The following is a 20,662-nucleotide window of genomic DNA, read 5'->3' on the forward strand; positions in this document are numbered from 1 at the left end:
GCTTTGTTTTACCTTTTATTTCGTAAATTTGGTCTTTTTCCTGGATTCGAGGAGAGCAGGAGAGCACACGGTTTAACTCGTCAAATGTAATAAATAAATCAATCCAGTAAATGTGAGTGTCTCCCATCACCCACCCCTCCCAGTCTCTTCCAGACTTTTTTTTTTTTAAGATCTCATTTTCCAGGGGCGCCTGGGTGGCTCCGTGGGTTAAGCGGCCGACTTCGGCTCAGGTCACGATCTCGCGGTCCGTGAGTTCGAGCCCCGTGTCGGGCTCTGGGCTGACCGCTCAGAACCTGGAGCCTGTTTCGGATTCTGTGTCTCCCTCTCTCTCTGACCCTCCCCCGTTCATGCTCTGTCTCTCTCTGTCTCAAAAATAAATAAACGTTGAAAAAAAAATTTAAAGATTTCAGTTTTCGTAAGTTTATTTTTATTTATTTTGGAGAGAGAGATAGAAAGCAAGCAGGGGAGGGGCAGAGACAGAATCCAAAGCAGGTTCCACGCTGTCACCACAGAGTCTGATAACGGGGCTCAAACTCATGAACCGTGAGATCATGGCCTGAGCCGAAATCAAGAGTCGGACGCTTAAGCGACTGAGCCACCCAGACGCTCCTAAGATTTCATTTTTACAAGTAATCTCCACATCCAATGAAGGGCTCAGACTTACAACCTAGAGTTAAGAGTCGCACGCTCCACCGACTGAGCCAGCCAAGCACTCTCCAGATGTTTCTATACGCCTGTCCTAACGATCAGTGTGCCAGGACGGTGAGGTCACAGTAGCCTCTGTTGCTACTAGAACTCTCAAAAGTGAGGGAAGCGGGGCGCCTGGGTGGCTCAGTCGGTTGAGCATCTGACTTCGGCTCAGGTCATGATCTCACGGTTCGTGGGTTCAAGTCCTGCGTCGGGCTCTGTGCTGACAGCTCAGAGCCTGGAGCCCGCTTCAGATTCTGTGTGGGCCTCCTCCTTGCACTCTCTCTGTCTCTCAAAAATAAATAAACGTTTAAAAATGTTAATGAAAAAAACGAGGTAAGCTATTCTGTAAACGGGCTTCCTAGTTCCTTTCCCTTCATTTAAGATCTTTAGTAGAGGAATATTAAGCTTCAAGATCTTCCTTTTTCCTAGTACTGACTACTGTGAAAGCCACTTTTAGCACTTCCCCAAATCCTAATTTTGTGTCCGGTACAGAAGATACTTTAATTAGACTGGCCCATATTTTTACCACGCGGATTTGAGACTAGAGGGATAGGTAGACTTTCCACATCTATATCTATCTATCTATCTATTTTACTGTTTATTCATTTTTGAGAGACAGAGCGTGAGTAGGGAGGGGCAGAGAGAGAGAGAGAGATACACACAGAATCCGAAGCAGGCTCCAGGCTCTGAGCTGTTAGCACAGAGCCCGATGTGGGGCTCGAACTCACAAGCCGTGAGATCATGACCTGAGCTGAAGTCGGACACTTCACCGTCTGAGCCACCCAGGTGCCCCTACCTTTCCACATCTATAAACGGCAACTTAGAAAGTGAGAATAGAACAGTGGAGCTAAAAAGAACTTAAGAGATCATTTAGTCCAAATTCCTTAATTACAGAGAGGAAGTGAGAGTCAGAGAAGGAGAGTGATGTGCCCTGGATTGCACAGCTAATTAATAATCGAATTCAGTGGAAACTCAGGTCTTCTAGTCCACAGAAACACTCAAAGGTCCACCCTGGTTCCCAGCAGGCTGGACTCCCAGTGGGTGTGGAAACTTTCTAGCAGATGGGGAGCGGGGGGACCACGGCCGGACCCTGGTCAGGCATTAAGATATCTGGCTTCTCTATTTCTTCCTGCAAAAGCGGTACATGAGGAGAACCTTCGCTTCTTCTGGAAAGGCCCTCTGTTCCTGGGACAGGGACCCAGTGTGGTGGCTGCATGGAGACCTGTCCGAGACAAGTGGACAGTATACAATGTAAGAAGCACAAGGTGGTCCTCACTAGGATGTCTGGGCCTGCCTCTGTAACATTCTTATCTCTGGGTTTTTCATGTGATCTCACTGAATTACCCCCGAATCCAGAATGCATTTCATTTACTTTGGTGAAGTATGGCAGTTTTTGGAAGAAAGGAAATGAATCAAGTTTAGATCAAACAAAAAGGTTACCAACATTTCCCACAAGGTTGGTGATTACTAAGAATTAAAAATTCAGATTAAGGGGGCGCCTGGGTGGCTTAGTCAGTTGAGCGTCTGACTTCGGCTCAGGTCATGATCTCACAGTTTGTGAGTTCGAGCCCTGAGTCGGGCTCTGTGTTGACAGCTCAGAGCCTGGACCCTGCTTTGGATTCTGTGTCTCCCTCTCTCTCTGCCCCTCCCCAGCTCAGACTCTGTCTCTGTCTGTCTCTCTCTCAAGAATAAATAAACATTAAAAAAAAAAATTGGATTAATATATATGGTAGTGTAGCTTCATAAGGGACATAAATGTCTAGTATATTCTAACATGTGTATTAATTTCCAGGGTCATCTTCATAAATGGGTAAAGCTTCCATAGATTCATAGGAACATATGGCCATGTATTCATATTATGTATACATAATATACATATGTAATACACACACACATATATATACAAATATATACCTATATATTTATATAATACATATTTATTACATATATATTACATATATGTACTCACATATGGGACATATATTAATATGAATATGTTATTTATATGTATATATCACATGTATATATTACAGAATATACATATGTTATGCATACATAATATGTATATGTGTGTGTATCCTTATATACACATCCATATATTCATATGCAAATGTGGAAATTTTACCCATTTATGAAGATGGCCTTGGAAATTAATAAACATGTTGGGACATACTAAGTATTTATATATATATATATGCACATACATACAAACATACACATATACATGCATATATTAATAGATAACATATGCATATATGCAAACCCTTCTTTCTCAATATATGAGAATCCTGTGGGATCCCTCTCCCTTCACATGCATATATATGTGTGTATGTTGTATACCTTTCTCTTTCTTATTTTTTTTCTTTTCTTTTTCCTCAAGAAGAGGAAGGGAGAGAACAAAGAGAGGAGGGTTGACCAAAAAATGTTCACACATTAATAAGAGAAGAATAAATGCTTAATCATAATAGTTAATGACACACACCCTTTTAAAAATCTCATCTGTTTTCGCCTAAAGGAAAGATATTGTAAAAGAACATTCTAAAGTGAAAGAAACTCTTTTTTCTGTTTTCTAAAACCAACAAAGGCTACCTTGTATTGAAAGTTATTATGGCAAAAGCATTAGGAAGGAAGGACCATTTAAAGTTAAATCTGTCATTAATTTACTAACTCCTCACTTGAATCTCATAAATAATTTTAAGTAGAAAAGGTTGTCCAATGTGATTAAGGCCATTATTTCATGCTGAAGTAGCCCACAGGCTTTTCTAGGGTAAAAATCTCTCCATAAAAAGAAGAACTAAGGTTTCTTCAAGGTTAAGGGTCTTTGGAGCCTATTCCGTGAGATATATTACCGTAGAGATGATGGAATGTGTAGAAGTCGTCTGAGAAGATTACACCAGGCTTCCCAAGGTGAGAGGTATCTGAACGAAAACAGATTATATTATTTTAAGAAGATTTGCTGGTGTTCGATTTCCCAAATGAATCATAATGCTGTCTGCTTCCTAAAAACCTAACATCTGTATTGAGAAAATGATAGCCTTGGTGTCATTTAGTTCATTCAACAAATATTTATTGAACACATCCTGTGTGCCAGACAGATTTCTGGGTTCTTGGGATCCAGCAGTGAACCAGATGAAGTCCCTGCCCCCAAAGACCTCATAACCTAATGGGAGGCAACGAAAAGATAAGGCAATGAATGTAAAAGCCAGCAGAACTCCTACTCCATCAAGAAACAGACAAGTAGGCCATGAAAAGCTCCGTGGCGAGCTTGTTGGACAAGGAGAGGATTGAGAGGAGACAGGCTGTCTTTCCAGAGCAAGTGATGTTGAGCTGAGACCCGAAGGCTGAGGGGGAGCTGGTACAGCCAATGTAGGTGGGGGTCTGAGGTGGAGGGAAGGAAGGAGTGTTGCCAGCCAGATCACGCGGGACCTTGTAGACCGCGTTCGGGAATTTGAAATTTATTTTCAGAGCAGCGGGAAGCCACTGTGGAGTTTTTAATAGCCAAGTGACCTGGTCAAATTTTGTTTCATAAGATCCTCTTGATGGGAGTTGGAGGAGGGACAAGACCCCAAATAGGAAGGGCATCAGGATTCAGCCAGGGAAGAGACAACAGCACATGGCCCGGCTCTGGAGAGTGGCAGCGAGAGCTAACACAAGAGCCAGTACCTTCCTTGTGCCAAATATTCTTCTAAGTGCTCACATGCACCATCTCCTTGAATCTTCGTAGCATCCTCACCAGGAAGGTCTATTATTACCACCTACGTTCCGTAAATGGGGAAACCAGAGAGGCTGAGTTACTTGCATAACCAAGTGGTAGATGTGGGACTTGAATCTACTTCAGCTGGCTGCAAGTTTAACCACTTCCCTACAGATCTCTCTCAAGAGGGAGGCTCATTAGAGGGATATTGAGAAAGTGGACTTGAGAGCGTTCAGTGACTGCGGTTCAGAGTCATGAGGAAGGATGATGCCCGGGCGGGGGTGGTATTGCCTTCCAATGGGAGGAGAATGGAAGGTTTTTGGGGGGGGGGTGGGGGATGGGGGCGAGGGGGAGGTGTCCAGTTGAATTACAGATCTAGTGCTCCAGTGCCAGTTCTGGACTGGAAGTGTAGACTTGGGAGTCCTCTCAACCTGATCGTAATTAGACTCAAGGGAGTAGACGAACTTACCTAGTGAGAGTGTGTACGGTGACCGGAGAAGATAGCTTAGCGCCCCCCGAAGACTCCAACACGTAGGGAATGGGTGACTTGAAAAAGACTGACAGGATGTACCCAGAGAAGTCGGAGAAAATCAGAGGACTTGGTCGTCATCGAAATCAAGGTGATGTTTCCAGAAGTCGAGGACTGCTGGGCAGGGTCAGATGCTGTCCAGCAAGGTGAGGACTCCTCTGGGCTTAACAGCAATGAGGTCCCTGGTGAGAACACTGTAGCGGACCGGTGGTAGTAGGCGGACTGCGGTGGGGAACGAAGATAATGAGCGTAGGAGCGAGGTGGTTGGGGAAGGGGACATGGGGAAAGGGGGAGGAAGTTGGTTTGATTTTTAAATACAGGAACCACCTGTGTTCTCCTCGGGTGCTGATGGCAAGGAGGTGGCTCAGAAAAAAATGACAGATGGAGCAGAGAGGGGACCAAACAAAGAATGGGCTCTTTGAGACGAGGTGGAGTTTAGAGTCGGGCTGGGGTGGGTGTGGAGGCGGATGTGTCCACAGGCTTGGTGGTGGGTGGTCAAGGGCTTTCCTGTTAGAGGCATTGACTTCATAAAGGGGAGGTGTGTTGAGGTCAGAAGCGTGAGGGGGGGAGAAGCATGAGTCAACTGGAGCAGCAGCCCTGTGAGAGAGCAGATCGCAGGCAACACGGAGGGCCCCGTGGAGTCTGGCAGTCATGAATTTATGGTGGCACCAGTCTGTGAGGTCATCTGATCTCAAGCAGAGTTCAGCAGCCCAGGTGTACAAAGAGCTCAGAAACTGTGGCATGATCCGAGGTGAGGTTTTTCCGGGTGTTTGGGGAGGGTGGACGATACGAGACGACGAAGCAAGAGAGGTGGGGGTCCGCGAGGGCCTGGCTGAGGGGGCAGATCGTGGAATCTCAGCTGGATGGGGAAAATAGGGCGCGAGGGGACAGATCCTTGCTCTGACTTTCTCATGGACTCTGTTACTTCGGGCAAATTGCCACAGATCTCTGGGATTCGGTCCCCCCCCCCCCCGCCCCCTGCTTGTAAGTGAGGGTGTTGGCTCGTTTGGTCAACATCCCTCCCAGTTCCAAAGTTCTGCGGTTCAATTTTGCAAAAATGCAGGCACTCTCAGGCCATGAGTGAGAAACAGCTGCCAGTTCTTTCTAATCACCAGGGTCAAACGATCTGCACTATGCTGGAGAAGCACATTCCATTAATGTTTCGAGACCGTCGATGCAACTCTTTAATTTTCTCATGCAAAGATGAAAAATGATTTAGGGCCCTTCCCCTAAATCAAGCCTAACCGTCTCAGGGACGTTGGTGATCCAGCCCTGCTGTGTACTTCCCAATCTGCAGTTGATTCAATTAGATTCAACTTAAAAACAGATCGATGAGTGTCTACGCTGCATGAGATACCGAGACAGCAGTTGCAGGGGATACAAAGAGAGCTACAGTCCTTGCTCTGTTATAGTCTAGGAGGAAGAATAAGACCGGTTCAGAAATAAATGTGTTGGGATGTGAATCTTTTTTTTTTTTTTTTTTAATTTTTTGTTTTCAACGTTTATTTATTTTTGGAACAGAGAGAGACAGAGCATGAACGGGGGAGGGGCAGAGAGAGAGGGAGACACAGAATCAGAAACAGGCTCCAGGCCCTGAGCCATCAGCCCAGAGCCTGACACGGGGCTCGAACTCACGGACCGCGAGATCGTGACCTGGCTGAAGTCGTACGGTTAACCGACTGCGCCACCCAGGCGCCCCTGAATCTTTGTATTCAACTCAGGAAACCATTTCTTTCTATATTTCTCTCTAACAACGTAATTTCTGTTTTGAGCCTGCTTTTTACCAGATTGGAATAAACTCAGTGGGGGTTCCCACCATTTTGGGGATCATGACTAATTCTCAGGACTTACATAATCTTAAGGCATCAGTTATGAGGTGCCTTTATGGTCCTCAATACTATCTGTCAGCACTATCCGTTGAAACATCCATTGTCCCCCTGTGGTTCTACATTATCAGTTCATGCAGGTGTCCGTAGGGACATACTCATTTGCTCTGCATGGTCCCTTTAGGACTTTTTGTTTCTCTCTGCTACTTATAGGCCTTTTTGGGCTACATGGTAATCACTGGGACTCTTCCCGGCATGTTTAAACACACCATTATGGACTGAATGTTTGTGTCCCCACTACCCCCACAATTTCTGTGTTGAAATCCTAACCCCCAAAATAATGGCACCAGGAGGTGGGGCCTTTGGGAGGTGATTAGGTCATGAGGGAAGAGCCCTCATGAATGGGATTAACACCCTTATAAAGGAGATCCCAGAGACTTCCCTCAATCCTCCTGCCACATGAGGACACATTGAGAAAACAGCCATCTGTGAACCGGGAAGTTGGGTTCTCGCCACATACCAAATCTTCTGGTGCTTTGATCCTGGACTTCCAACTTCTAGAACTCTGAACAATACGTTTCTGTTGTTTATAGGCCACCCGGTCTATGACACTTCATTATAGCAGCTCGAAAAGACTAAGACACACGCCCTCCATTAATTTTCCTCAGAGGATCTTACTACGTCCCCCAACGTCCTATGTGGAACAAGAGATCAAATGTCCCTCCAGGACCAATTGACATTTGGGCTCTCCTCTCCTCACTTGCCCTCCTTTTTTCCTTCTTACTTCCAGCCCTGAGCAAAGGGGAAAAAGAATGCAGGGAAACCGTGGGCCCCATTTCATACAAGGCAGAAATAGGGTGTGTTACGAGATGGACGAGCGCTGTGCTCTGGGATTCAAACTGAATCAATGGAGATATTCAGTTGCACAGGGAAGAAATGAACATTGGCTAACTGGAGAAAAGAAAAACACGGGGTTCATTCGAAGGATTCTGGGTAGCTCGCTGAAGAGGAAAGGGAGAGCTTAACAGATGTTTTGAGAATAACGGGAACCAGGCCAGTGGTGGTGGTTGCGACAGGAGGAATCCAGGAGTGTGGTGACCAAATGACTCAGCTCCAACCACCCTCCGACTGCTGTGTTACCACTCAGGAGAAAAGCCTCAGGAGGTTGGATCTGATTGGCGGAGCTTGGGTCACATGACGATACCTGTAGCCAAAGCTTCTCTACCTGGAAGTTCCAGCAGACCTAATGGAAAGGGGGAGAAGCCGAGCTCCCGAGAAGAGGGGAAGTACAGGAACGTAGGGGTGGGTGGAGGTGAACAAAACGGCTAATGCCTGCTCAGGAGGAATGAGAACATCTCCGTTGAAGAAACCAGGCAAGTTGAGAGGAAAGGGCATTTGTGAAGGACTTGGAAGGTTGGGTGCTGACGGCCTAGAGACAGGTAATATGAGACTCTCAGAAACTATCTGAGAACAGTTTTGCTAGAGGTTAGTAAAGGAGTCAGGGAAGGAGACAAGGTTGATAGGGTTAAAAAGGTGGACTTTGGAGCCACAGAAAGAAATCTGAGTGGGGGGTTGTTATGGAGTGAATTGTGTCCCTCGCAAAAATTCATATGGTAAAGACCTCACTCCCAATAGCTCAGAACGTGACTGTGTTTGGAGATAGGATTTTAAAAAAATTTTTTAAAAATGTCTATTGATTTATTTTGAGACAGAGAGAGAGAGAGAGAACAAGCAGGGGAGGGGCAGAGACAGAGAGAGAGAGAGGGAGAGAGAGAATCCCAAGGCGGCTCCGTGCGGTCAGCGCAGAGCCCAGCGTGGGGCTCGATCTCACGGATCGGATTGTGAGATCGTGACCCGAGCTGATATCAAGAGTCAGATGCTTAACCCACTGAGCATCCCTGGCATCCCGGAGATGGGAGTTTTAAAGAGGTAACTAGGTTAAACTGAGGTCATTGGGGGAGGGGGGCTGATTCAATATGACTGGTGTCCTTATGAGAAGAAGAGTTTTGGACACAGCCGTGCACAAAGGGCCGACCGTGCGAAGATACGGGATAAAGATGGCCATCTACCAGCCTGGCAGAGGCCTCAGAAGAAACCAATGCTGCCAGCACTTTGATCCTAGATTTCTTGCTCCAGAAACATGAGAAAATGAATTTCTGCCCTTTAAGCCCCCGTTATGGAAGCTCTAGCAAACTCATATGGGATTTTTTTTTCTTATTTTCAAAGCAATGGGTATTTAAAGAGGAGAGTTGCATAGTCAAACTTACGCTTCAGGGAAACAGGTGTAGCCATGGTATATAAGGGGAGGAAGGAGGCAGCGCCCGGAGACCGGGAGATTGTGAGAAGGCTATCGCATTTGTCTTCGGAAGGGTAGCTGACGACACTCGCTTGGGGAGTAGCGTGTGGGTGGAGAAGAGGCTAGGGATATGGCCTCCGCGATGGGAATGTGACTCCCAAGGTTTGGTCACAAACTGAACGCTGGAGGAGAGGGAACTAGAGAGTTAGAGGTGTTTTAGATTTTTCTAACATGTTAACCAGGAGGATGGGGTACCAAAAGGGGACTCTTGACTACGAGTGACAAAAATAACCCAGTTCAAATTAGCTCAGGCAACATGGAGTCAGTTAGCTGATGTCATTGTGAAATCCAGGGGCGGGGTGGGGGGCGGGGAGCCACCGATTTTCCACAGCCCTGGCTTCAGGTGCTCAGAGGCTGTCGTTAGTGCCTGACCCTCCTTCTGTCTTGGCTTCGCTTCCTTTGTGTGTCTTGTCTTCCTTCCATGTTTTCTGTGCGGCCGGGAAAGGCGGTTACGCCATCCTGACAGTTGATGACCTAAGAAGAGACCCTCCAGCTGCCTCTCCATACCCATATGCCAACTCCTGCTGAGGTCAGGTGCTAAGTCTTTGGTCCCATCGGTGTGAGCCGGAAGATGCGACACTGCCCATGGGTGAAAGCTTGGTCATGCCTCCTCCCGGTCGGGCTAAGCGGGGAAACCGACTGGCAGTCCCACTAGACGAAAAGGCAGTAGTCTGCCAGCGAAAACCGAGACGTGGGGCAGACAGAAACAGGAGATACCCACGCCAGCGAGTTTGGGTTTGGATATTTTACGTTTGGACACGTCAACATCGAGTCACGGCTGGGGTGCGGGGAAGGTGCGGCGACGGAGAGCTCGGCGATAGCCTGGGTTCGGCGCACAAGAGAGGGAGGTCACCCCCACAGAGGCTGCGGTGAGGACCACTGTCGTGGGTATGTATTCCGAAAGGGAGAGTGGCCGTGGGCAACGAGGGCTGAGGGAGTGACTGAAACGTTAGGGAATTTCTACGTTTGGTAAAAGAGAAAAGGAAGAAAATACAGGAGCAGTTGGAGAGGACAGGCTGTGCAGAGCATGTAAATTTATGGAAGCCAAGTGAGCACAGTGTTTCAAGGAGGGAGTGATAATGAGTAGACTTCAGAGGCAGAGGCGGATGACCGAGGAAAGACGGGAGATTAGTAGATACTTAGGGGCTGACGGTGTCCTCCTAATGCCTTTGGGGATAATGAGCAGTGCCACTGGAGAATGGCTACATTTTTTTTAAGTGTTTACTTATTTTTGAGAGAGAGAGAGAGAGAGAGAGGGTGGGGGAGGAGCAGAGAGAGAGGAGGACAGAGGATCCGAAGCGGGCTCTGTGCTGACGGCAGCGAACAAGATGCGGGGTTCAAACCCACAAACCGTGAGATCATGACCTGAGCCCACGTCGGACGCTCCACGAATTGAGCCACCCAAAGTGCCCAAGAATGGTTACGTTTCTACAACTTCCATTTTGAGGGGCGACCATCACCGACAAAGTTCATGGGCAGGGCAAGGTATTCGGATGTGGAGTCAGAGCTTTCAACTTTAGGGGCATGTTAGTAAGAGATTGTGCGAACTCATCGAGGTATCCTCAGCTAGCTTATGAGGAAACTGAGGCCCAGAGGCGGCCACGGCTTGCGTGAGACCCCCGTGGGGTCTGGTAGAAGAATGAGGGTGGCCAACCAAAGCCTTGAACCCGGGAGGGCACACAACCCTAGGCTTCCCACGCTGGGGCCTGCCTCTACACCAGGAGGCACCTGCTCAGATGCTTCTGGAAGGTAAAACAAATAAGTGAAGCAGGCGACCATGACCCCGGAGAGACCATGCCCCGTTAGCGGTGACCCCTGTTCATTCTGCTCAGCTGACCACTGCCACAGGAGAATGAGGGGTGTTGTCCAGATTTCGTTTTCCAAGAGAAGGAGTTCATCTGAATTTTCATGTGACACTGCGCACTCTTTAGGCAGCCAACTTAAAAACATGAAAATCCTGGCGTGAACAAAACAAGTTTGTGGTTCAGCTGCCAGTTTACGTCCTTGGCTCTAAACCTCGATGATGGGGGGAGAGGGAACTGGCCAAGACGCGGAGGAAAGCTAGCGTAGGCCGGCTTCGCCTCCTGCTTACTTTTGCTGGAGACTTGGGTGGGCACAAGGTTCCCCGGGGCTCCTGAAAACCAGGATACTCCAGGACAGCAGGACAGCGTGTGGGACTTGCGCAGCCATCCGTGGTCCGCATAGCCCCACTCTTACCTTTCATGTGAGGCTGGGAAATTCTTTAGTGATCGCCATTCTTTCCGTGCTGGAGTGAAAGATACTAACGTGGTCTGGGAGAAGGTGGGGCAGAAGGTTTTGTGAATTTTGCAGTTACGATTAACGCTGGGACATCTCATTCACTCTGCTCTTGATTGTTGCCCGCTATGGACGAGATAACAAGTTACACCTTGTAGGGTGTGTGAGATTACGATCCTGTTGCTGTGTGTAAAATGAGGCAGGGCAGGGGACCGTCTTGGACAGATCGGGCATTCAGGGAGTTGGGGACTTGCCTTATGGCCTCCACACATAGGGATCTGACTGGACTCCTACTGGAAAGAAACAAACCACGTCATCCATAGGATGTAGGCTGTACGAATTACTTCAAAGTGTTTGTTTCACTTCTGGTATTCAGAGTCAGGAGACCAAATATTTAAACATGAGAATTGCAGTAACACCTTGGTTTGCGAGCACAATTCCTCCCAGAAACATGCTCGTCATCCAAAGCACTCACCTATATCGAAAGCAACTTTCAAGAGCCATTGGTTCCGTTGCGACCATGTGACCTTCGGCATCACGTGCCACTCGTATTGCAAGACATCGATCGTCTACCAAGTTGCAACTTTTAAGAAATGTGTGCTCGTCTTTCGGAACCCTCGCAGAAGCAGCTACCTGCAGTCCCAGGTTTTGCTGTATTTGCTACCGCGATCCACACAAAAATTGCCTTCTGTTATTCTGCCATTAGTGATTCTTTTTCACTACGTGGTAGGGGCCACGTTTCAAAAGGGGATTTAATGGTGAGAATCCGTTATCCGCTTACACTGAATTTTATCACCCGGGTGACTATAGAATGTTTACAATACGCGGGGCGCCTGGGTGGCGCAGTCAGTTGGCGTCCGACTTCAGCCAGGTCACGATCTCGCGGTCCGTGAGTTCGAGCCCCGCGTCGGGCTCTGGGCTGATGGCTCAGAGCCTGGAGCCTGTTTCCGATTCTGTGTCTCCCTCTCTCTCTGCCCCTCCCCCGTTCATGCTCTGTCTCTCTCTGTCCCAAAAATAAATAAACGTTGAAAAAAAAAAAAAAAAGAATGTTTACAATACGCATAAGTAGCTATAGGAGTTTGTAAAGAAAAGGGATGCTTTTTATCTTTGGTTTGTAGAAATCAGTATCGCTGTCTTGATTCACAGTGAAAAAGAAAAATACCAATCAGAGGGAAGGTGTGGCTTCACTCTTGGCAGAGACAGAGGATAACAGCAGGTCACGAAGAGTCTTGGCTTATACCCTGCGGCATTCCAGGTGGGGTTCCGTGGGGCCTCCCCCAAGTGAAGGTCACAGGCTGGGGGCCAGACAACATGTTTGCGTGCTCTACTGACATGTATGTGGTTCCCATGAACTCTATCATAAACATATGTGGGGTTTTCAGCCAATTTTTGGTAAGAGACATTGTATTTCAGGGCCTTCTATCGGCCAAATGTGACGGAAACATTACCAGATATTTTCAAATAAAAATAATGTTGTACCAAGTAAAATGTAAAGTCCATTGAATTAGTTCACCATCACGGACTTGAACTCTTGTGAATATGAGTCATCACCTGCCAATGCTGGGGTGACCGTGTCATCCTTGTGTGAGCCCTGAGGGTCCTGATCCCCAGGACTCCACCCCACGAGATTATTCTGCCCAACAGACCCCATCACTGCCCGGCTCAGGTTCAGAGGCGCACATCGTGTTCTGGCACCAGCTCCTGGAGCTCAGTGTCTGGCTGGAGCAGAGCTGGACGCGACACACAGATCTCTTGAAAAAGTGAAAGACACAGGATTGTGACAAGGGATGAATTCTAAGGTCGTATCAATCGCACATCTGACTCTGAGCGGTAGGGAATATGAGAAAGGCAGGAAACGTAGGTAGGAAGGAGGGGACTGGAAGGGGAACTTGGAACAGCCTGGCTTATGGGGTCTCATGCGACCTCCGGAAACACCAAGGAACGTTCTTTCTCTCTTTGCTGTCCTTCTACACACCCATATTCGGGGAAAATTCCAGTTGAAAGTCCTCAGGCACCACCTCTTAGCCTTTTTTTTCTTACTTATTTTTTATTTTTTTTTATTTTGAGAGAGAGCGTGTGTGCGGGGGAGCAGAGAAGAGAGAGAGAGAGAGAGAGAGAGAGAGAGAGAGAGAGAGAAAGACTCACAAGCAGGCTCTGTGCTGACAGTGCAGAGCCCGATGTGGGGCTCGTCCCCCAAACTGAGATCGTGACCCGAGCTGAAATCAAGAGTCTGACGCTTAACTGACTAAGCCACCCAGGCACCCCAGTCTTTTCTTTTTTTTAAATATAGTGTGTCCTTTAGTGAGTTTTTCTCAAAATGCATTGATGAAAATATTTAAATATGCAGAAAAGTTGGAAGAACTTTATTGTGAACACCCATATACCCACCAGCTGGACTGTCCCAATTAATATTTTACTGTGTTTGCTTTATCACATATTTTCTGTCTCTCCATTGATCAATTCCTTTATTTTTCAGATGCATTTCAGAGTAAATTGTCATATCCTTTTTCTCCTAAACACGTGGGCACGTATATCATTAACTAGGGTTTAGTATTTCTTTTTTTTTTTTTCCTCTTGAGATAAAATTTATATCCAATGAAATGCATAGATCTTAGGTATATTTTTTCATCAATTTTGACAAAGTCCACATGCCTGTGTAACCCAAGCCCTTAATAAGACATAGAGCATTACCATCATACCAGAACCTTCCCCTTGTGCTTTTTCCCAGTTAATCCTCACCATCATCTGCCCTTTCCCAAACAGTTACTGCTCTGACTTTTCCCACTACTGATCAGTTCAGGCTCCAGGCTCACTGATTATTCAGGGGATCGGGAGGATGATTGGAAGTCCCTTCTCCAGATCCATATTTCTGTGAATCTATGACTGCTTTTTCCAAGGCACAAATCTGGCAGAGAGCCAAGAGAAAATGAGGGCAGGTGAGGATGTCCAGAAAGAGACAGAGAGGGAAAACTAGAAAAACAAGTAAACATCTTTCTTGCTTCTTGGCCAGGAGAAGAGCCATGTGTTCTCTGGGACCACGTTGGTCCTGTCCCATAGCTAGATTTCTTTCCTCGCTCCTGGTTTTGGGGTTAGGTACCCCAACTAGCCGAGCCTTTTTCTCTGCTACTGGTTGCTCTCTGTCTTTTCTGTTCTTTTATTAATACATATTAGTTCTATGCTCCAGAGATACTCTTGTACCTTTTGAGACACGATTGCATGTCAATTTATGCCCATAAACCAACAAGGAGTTGGTTCTTCCTTGCCCAGGCTACTATGTGCAATTTAATAAAGGCTTTGTGAACGTGATGAAAAATTTTCTTGTATACTCCAGAGTTAGGACATGAGCGTTAGGACATTTAGGTCCAAGAAGTGAGAAGGCACCACTGGTGTCAGCCTATATGGGGAGTTTCTCTTGAGTACACGAGGCTGTGCGCTTGAGGTCCTCTCTGCAAAAACCCCACACCCAGGTGATCTGAACTTTATGGAACAGGCTCAATTCCAAAAATATTATCTGGCTGCTCTCAAATGTACCCCCATACTTATCAGAACGCATACCTCAATTTTTGGCTTAGAAAAGGTGGTCCCCAGGCATGCTGATTGATAACCATCCTAGCATGTGGACTCTTGGGGTTTCCCTCCCTGACGATAATTGGTATGTGCATCATTTCGGTCCTCAGTACTGGACTTAGGGAGAGAAAGGTTGCATGAAGAGAGAAGCTACCAAAGAAAGAGGGAGAGAAACATTAAAAAGAGAAAAAGTAGTGTAGGAGGCAAGGGGGAAATGATAGGGCAATCATGCATAGAAGGTTAAAAAAAAAAAAAAGAAAAAAGAAAAGAAAAAAATGGGATGTGTGCAAAGAAAAGAGAATGTCCTCAGTCACAGTATTTTATGTTTAAACAAAATTCCCGACTAATCTCATGCAAAACCCGCTTTGCCCAAAAACAGATTTAAGAGTAAAACACAAGCCTTGGGCCAGAGCGCCCCCTGGCATACCTCCCTGCAACTGCAGTATGCGTTTTCAGGTCTCGAACGTATTTTGATGTACTCAAAATGTACTCATACTTCACAACAAATACGAATTAATTACAGTTCAAAAGGAGCAGAGCAAGGCTTTCAAATCAGGCTCTAAGCAATCATATTAGTGATTATTTTTGTTTCGATTATACCCATTAAACTCATTGAATTCCAGCTAATTAAGTTACTTACCTCAAAGATAAGGGAATCCTGACATATACTAAAGATGCCATGAGCTCCAGCTTTTAAATAATTATCCCTCTGAGGTCGGGGCTCTTCAGTTCCCTATGTTTGGCTGGTAGATTGACTCTCAAGAGTCATTTGCCTGAAAAGAAAAAGGCATTTAGGCATCTCTAAGGCTGTCAATCCTTTGTTGGATGTGGGGTTAGGAGCACAACACTGTGACTTTAAGACCCAGGGGTGTGCACCTGTGGGGACTGGACCACACATGGCTTTGAAAAGCTACCCAGCACAGCTGAAAGCTATGCTGTGTCCCTTATCACCGTCATCTAAAACCCTCCTCCAGTGAGAGAGGGAAGACTATGCTCCAGATATATGTAGGAGCCACGTGATGGTTAACCCCCAAGAAGAAAGGCTTCAGAAGATGGACCAAGCAAGCAGAGACTCTCATTTTGCAAACTGAAGAAGTCAGAAGGTTTGAGATGAGGAGGACGATCAAGTAAACGAGGTCAGGATCAAAACCCTCGGGGCCAGGATTTGAGCAGACAAGGAGGGAGGGGGATAGGGCAGGGCACCTTCTTTTGAGAACCCCAGCTAGCAAGGCTGGTGAGCTGGGGCAGAGGGTGTGCAGCTGAAAACATGAACTGGGAGAATCTTAAAAAGCTGGAAACATCTGCCCATGTGGTCTTTGAACTCAAGCTTGAGTGTCGAGACAACCACCTCCCCCGCTATGCTCCACCGTAATTAGTTAGCCCACGTCCTTGCTTAAGCCCGAGAATATCTATCCAGAAATCTATTTGAAAAAGAGACCCTTTTAATTTATTTTAAAAAAAGAGAGAGAAGCTTTTAGTTTTTTTTTTTTTTTTTTTTTTTTTAAAGACTGACAGCTATGAGCCTGTCATACTATTGGCATGGGCTACCCCCTGGGAAGAGATGGCCACCTGTGCAGGGCAGTGTCCTGTGGCTGAGAGCAATTCCCAAAGAAGGGCACAGCTGCAAGCCCTCAGCAGCTCATCCTTCCAGCAGCTGGAGGATAGATGCACGGGCTCTGAAGAGGGAACCTGAGTGAGTGCCACAGTATCTGTTACAGTCCGCCCCTTGAGCTGCTCAGCTCTGTTCCTTTTTTTAAAAAAATATTTTTTCAATTATATTTTTGAGAGAGAGAGAGAGAGCAAGTGTGAGCAGGGGAGGGGCAGACAAAGAGGGAGATGAGGATCTGAAGTGGGCTCTGTGCTGACAACAGAGAGCCTGATGCGGGCTTGAACTCACAACCCGGGAGATCATGACCTGAGCCAAAGTCGATGCTCAGCCAATGGAGCCACTCAGGAGCCCCAGCTCCATTCCCTTCTTAAGGCAACTTTGACCTATCTAGAAATAGCTCCTCTAGAATTCCGGTCAGTCTTATTTCCTGGGAACTTGTAAGGGAAGAGTTAGTAGTATGAACTACAGTGCCTGATGTTATAGTTGATCGCAAGGCTATAACTGATGCTCATCACTCCTCTCCCCTGCCGCACATTATAGATTTCTCTGTCCCTGGGCCAGCACTCCTGTTGATCTAGTGGTTTGTTCAGTTAAGTGATCCTGACTCATCCCTGAAGAGTGCAAGCCTCTGGTTACCCTGTTCTTCGCAGACTGTGTCTACTCTACTTGCCACTTTACCTCTAAAACTCAGCGTAGAGCACTAAGAGATGTCCTAGTGGGTCACCTAAGTGTCAGACATTCGGTACATATATGTAGCAGCAGACCTACCCACCTACCTACTTCCTACAGATGACCAGAGACAACTTTCTATGAATACATCAGTTTATCTCTTCGTCTGTTGATGGACATTTAGGTTGTCTTAATTTTTTTCTTTTTCTTTTTTTTGGTTATTATGAACATTCATGTCCAAATTTTTTTGCAAGGATGAGGCTCAGGAATCTGTATTTTTAATGAGTAACACCAGGTGATTCTTAGGCACACTCAAGTGTGATAATCTGTCTGTTAGAACGTATCCTGACTTTCTGCTGAGGTGACTGAAGGAGACCTAGCCCCACATGTTGGGTCTGACTCCGTGGCCACATTTTCTTGTAGACCTGGATCCCAATTTAACTAACTTCCAGTTTGTTCCTGAAACTGGGTGTCTACCTTGAAACCAGAATATGGGAATTAGCTGCTGGGTCTGGCTCTGAGTTTCTTGGTGATCAAGATGAAAAGCAGTTATGTTCTGGCACAGAATGGTTCTGGAAGCAATCAAACCACACCAATGTCTTAGAAGAAGCCAAGCAAGTCCCATCCCTTAACTCCTAAGGAATTTTCTGGCTGACAGATGTGGTGGACCAATCCTGAATAACATCCCTGTGTAAATGCAATCATGGGTGATCAGTGAGGTGAATAATAATTTGCAAAGCCCACAGCTTTTACGTTGGCCAGACCTGAGTTTGAGTTGTAACTTGAATCCCTTTTATTAGTTGGGTAATCTCCGGCGAGTTATCCTTCCTGAACCAGTACCATTTGTTATTATTAAAAAATTGTGTAAGTAATCAATTTCCATTATAAATGGTTCCAGGAATGTAGAAATACAGAACAAAATAGAAAATTCTTCTCTCACCACCTTCATCTTCCTTTACTTCCCCAAGCCTGCTCCCCTTGCCTGAGGCAATCACCACTGACAGCTGATATGTGACCTTTACAGCCTTTTAATGAGCAATTGTATTTTACATAATACATTATTCTGTAAATTGCTCCTTTTGCTGAAGGTCAGTATGGGTCTACCTCATTTATTTTTAAGATTGCTTAGTATGTCATAATATGGATATACCCTAATTTATTTAACAACTTCCCTTTTGATGACTCATGGCTGTCCTTCTTCTCTTCATTCCTCCCTCTCTTCTTTCCTCCCTCCTTTCTTTCCATCCTTCCTTCCTTCCCTCCCTTCTTTCTCCTTTGCCAATATAAACATTCTGTACTAAGCAGCAAACCTTTCTTTAGAATAGATTCTAACAGAATTAACTGAGTCAAAGGATATGTATATTTCAGATTTGGATTGACTCTGTACAACTGCCCTCCCAAACAACTTTACTAATTTATACTTGGGGAAAGTTATTTAATTTCTGGCCCCTTTCTTTCCTCCACTACAGAAATTAAAAACAGTAAAACCTACTACACAGGATGGGCGAGGTGATTAAATGAGAAAAACCAGTGTAAAAACAGCACTTGCAATGTAGATGGTTATCTGTATGCTTTAGAATCAGGTAGAAAAAAAGTTGTTTTTTTTTTTTTTTTCTGTAACTTTAACTTCTAGCACTTGTGCAGACTGAGGATGGTCACAAGTCTCCTCATGGGATGTCTTCATATTTGATACATTACAGAGGGTTACTATTTAAAAGGTTATCCAAAACTTGGTGGTGTGAGTTTTTTATTGTTATGCTAGGACATCACTTAGTAAGCCTGTCTAAGGATCATTTGACCCTCAGCAAATGTAACTTTATTTAACTTACTATTTACTAAAGAATAGGGCCCAGACATTTCGCAACACAAGTTAGAAGTTAATATGTAAGAAATGAGTAAGATAAAGAATCAGTTTTCTGCAAGAACAATGCAAATGATTTCTCGTCGCTATTGAAATTAACCAGGGAGATGATAGTTTATTGCCCTGTGATACTGATGAATTGACATCGATATTCATGAATTTTGTATCTAATTCAACACTTACATTTTTATTTTTTTTTCAATGTTTATTTATTTTTGGGACAGAGAGAGCATGAACGGGGGAGGGGCAGAGAGAGAGGGAGACACAGAATTGGAAACAGGCTCCAGGCTCTGAGCCATCAGCCCAGAGCCTGACGCGGGGCTCGAACTCACGGACCACGAGATCGTGACCTGGCTGAAGTCGGACGCTTAACCGACTGCGCCACCCAGGCGCCCCAACACTTACATTTTTAATGTTTATTTATTTGTTTATTTATTTTTGAGAGAGAGAGCACACGCGTGTGCACAAGTGGGGGAGGGGCAGAGAGAGAGGGAGAGACAGAGTCTGAAGCAGGCTCCAGCTCTGAACTGTCAGCTAAGAGCCAGACACGGGGCTTGAACCCGTGAACCGTGAGCCCATGACCTAAGCCGAAGCTGGGTGCTCAACCAAGTGAGCTACCCAGGCACCCCTCTAATTCAACACTTTTATTCTAGTGTTTTCTTTTTTAAAGTTAATTCATTTATTTTGAAAGAGAGGGAGTGAGGGGCACAGAGAGAGAGAGAGAGCGAGGGAGAGAGAATCCTAAGCACACTCCTCACTGTCAACGCAGAACCCCAAGTGCTGTTCGATCCGACAAACTGTGAGATCATGACCTGAGCCGAAATCAAGACTCAGGCGCTTAACTAAGCCACCCAGGTGCCCCTGGTCTTTTTTTCTTTAGTGGACTGTATATACACCCATTTCTTGTGTCTGCCTTGGAATCATTCTGTTGGTTCCCTCAGGAGGGAGCTAAGTGAAACTCTGACATATGCTCTCTGTATATGCCTTTTGGCACTTTGAGAATTACACATTTGAATGTACTCAAGGTGACACCGGGCTACTATCTTCACTCCTAGCAGATGGGTCTCGTCTTTGGGGCTTCCGTTCTTTTGTCTTCTTCTGAGTCCTCCCCGTTCTCTGAGGCTCTGCAGAGGAATCACACACAGGGCACAAGTCAGGAGAGAGGTTCTCCTGCATCACTCCCCCGGTCCTCAGCTTAGATTTCATCTCCTCTGGAAACCGACCATTATCCTTCTATCCGATCTCACGCCCCACAACCTCCCCCAGGCAATGTATTCACCAACTGTCCTGAAATTGCTTATTTACTCGTCTGTTTCTTTCTTGGTGACTTCCGTGGGAGCACAGACTCTATTTGGTTTGACTTTTTTTATCCTCGGCTTTCAGCACAGTGTCCAGCTGTAGGTACTCACCCAGTATTTTAACGAGTGAATCATGGGATGAATATTAACCTCTTTGTATTTCAAGGGTAGCTACTGCTTCCTTACGTGTAATTTATTGTTCTAACAAGTGATGCCAATCTTTAGCTTGTGTGGTTCTCACAGCTCTTCCTTTGGGGGTTGTGGTGGTGCGTGTTTGTGCATAACAACGTCTCCACCTTACATTCAT

The 20,662-nt window shown here is 45.9% G+C and overlaps 1 long non-coding RNA gene across 1 annotated transcript; it reads right to left on the reverse strand.

Moving 5' to 3' along the window:
- Window positions 1-1,338: 1,338 nt before the first annotated feature.
- Window positions 1,339-5,597, reverse strand: LOC147582981 (uncharacterized). Its single transcript, XR_015242597.1, has 3 exons — window positions 4,854-5,597; window positions 3,540-3,608; window positions 1,339-1,912 (listed from the first exon to the last, which is right to left on the reverse strand). It is a non-coding gene; the product is annotated as an uncharacterized LOC147582981 (long non-coding RNA).
- Window positions 5,598-20,662: the final 15,065 nt, after the last annotated feature.

Source organism: Puma concolor, chromosome A2, assembly GCF_028749965.1.
Source record: "Puma concolor isolate L17-30 chromosome A2, mPumCon1.1.hap2, whole genome shotgun sequence".
NCBI classification, from domain to species: Eukaryota; Metazoa; Chordata; class Mammalia; order Carnivora; family Felidae; genus Puma; species Puma concolor.